The sequence below is a fragment of the Capsella rubella genome, unplaced genomic scaffold, assembly GCF_000375325.1.
Source record: "Capsella rubella cultivar Monte Gargano unplaced genomic scaffold, Caprub1_0 scaffold_5, whole genome shotgun sequence".
Lineage (NCBI taxonomy): Eukaryota > Viridiplantae > Streptophyta > Magnoliopsida > Brassicales > Brassicaceae > Capsella > Capsella rubella.
The window spans coordinates 4,093,666-4,096,005 of record NW_006238919.1 but is presented as its reverse complement, the minus strand read 5'-3'; positions in this window follow the sequence as shown (position 1 = coordinate 4,096,005).

Here is a 2,340-nt window from a genome sequence, read left to right as displayed (position 1 = left end):
AATATTTTTGGTTATACGAACCAAATCCAGAAAAAAAAAAACAAATTAGTTTTATCTAGTATTTTCAGTTATACACAACCAAATCTAGAAAATTTAGTTTTACTTAGTTATACTAGTATTACAAATAAAATTCGGCTAGTTTTATCTAGTTTTACGTAGTTATACTAGTATTATCTTTATTTTACTTATTCTCTTTTGTTTTGTTTTGTATGACTATTTCATAGTTGCTCTTCCAATCTTTTCTTAGTATTTTCAGCTGTACGAACCAAATCTAGAAAAAAACAGTTTAGTTTTATTTAGTATTTCCAGTTATACACAACAAAATCCAGAAAACTTAGTTTTCCAAGTAGTACCAGTTTTTCAGATTCAAAACACAAACATAGTATTACCAAATAATAGTTGTATTTCAGATTTCAAAACATACAACATAATTATAGCTAATAATACCAACACTACAAGAAAACAGTCTATTTCTGAGGGACATAATCATCGGGAAGCACTCGGAAACAGCTCTTTCTGACGGGTTTCGGAGGGAAAAAGTCATCTGAAATCGCTCATAGGAAATAAATTGTCCTCGGAAATTCGTCGGAAATTTCCGAGGGATTTCCAAGGGACATAAATTTCCGAGGGATTTCCAAGGACGTTATGTTTCCGAGGGATTCCCAAGAGAAACAATTTCTGAGGGATTTCCAGAGACCTTTTTGAGGAATTTCCAAGGGACTTTTATTTCCGAGAGATTTCCAAGAGACATGATTCTAAGGGATTTCCGACAGTTTATTTCCAAGGACTTACCGAGGACCTGAATTTCCGAGGGTTTTTTAGCAAAATTCTAATTTTGATTATATAATTAAGAAAATATAAATTTTAAACAATAAATAAAAATAATAAAATCTAAAATTAAAATATCCAAATACAAATTATCCAAATAAACAGCAATAGTTACAAAATTAAAATAGTTTTGAAAAAGAAAAAACTAAATAGTTTTAAGGAGGCGGGAATTGTCCCAGGAATTTAGAAGAAATGAAAAGTTGAAGTTGGGAGAGTGTCGTTTGAGTCTCGGTGAATTGTTCCGTAATCTTGAGATTTTGTTGCTTCAACTCTTCGACCGCCTCATCTTTTTCTTTCACGATTCGGTTAAGATCTTGAACTTTTTGAATAAGTTCATTGTCTCGTGGAAATGCCGAAGAGATACTCCCGTCTTGTGACACAAGACTTCCTAATCCACGTCTCCGACCTTTGGTTAAAGGAATTTCCTAAACAAACAAAAATCTTATAATTAATTGTTTAAAATAAATAATAAAGTAAAACTAAAAAATGTTCAAATATACCTCAATACACAAACGGTTGATTTCTTCACGAGGTTGATCGATTGAAGATGATGAGCCATCTTGAGAGAGTTGCGTTAGCCGTTCCATCTTCCGGAGCTTAATTCTTTCTATGCATTCTTCGAAAACCGGATCTTGAATTTGTCCAGTTTTCTTGCTTGTGTGGGTTGTTTCCATAACATTCTATCCAATCCTGCACAACGCCTCCGTTTGCGAGCATCTAAATTTAAAGAAAAATAAACAACATATCAAATGTAAACGTATAAAATTTCTTAAAATAGAAGTAATTAATTGAAAACTTACCATTTTTTCTCATGCTTTTTGAAGGATATGGAACCTCCATTGTGGGTCGTTATACCTTTTCCACCACGTTCGCTCTTACTATTCTTTGATGCTTGTGACGAAATAGACATCGTCTCATCCATACTCCAATAGCGGATAAATCCTTGCCAAACTTCGGGGTTTAAAAACATTGGCATTTTTTTTCCTTCCTTCCACTTTTGCTTCCACGAATACATGTGATTTTGGTAGGATTTGTTGGCTTGAATGTCAAAAGCTCTTCTCACTTTTGTAGAATGACCGCTTTCCCAATAAAAATCTTGCAACAAATGGAAAAAAATATAATTAAAATAAATTTAAGACAAAAATAATAATTAATGACAAAATTAATAATTCATAGTTTAACTTACCACAAAAGTCTTGAACCACATCTTTTTGGTTTCTTCGTCGACATCCCCGTAAGTTGGCCAAGGTTGATTCAATTGCGACTTTAAAATATTAAGAATGGATTTTGTTATCTTTCCCTCTAATCCAAACCTAGAGACATGTAAAATAATAATTAGTTAAGAATCAAATTCATCAATTATATGTAAGTAGATAAAATGAAATTAATTACCATGTAGCTCCGTTTTCTTCTTCCGGGTGGAGCCTCGGGATATATTGACAGCCCGGTTGACTAACAAACTCTTCAATCGTCATAATCGGTGGTGAAGCGGAATTCCTCGTCTCGGCTACA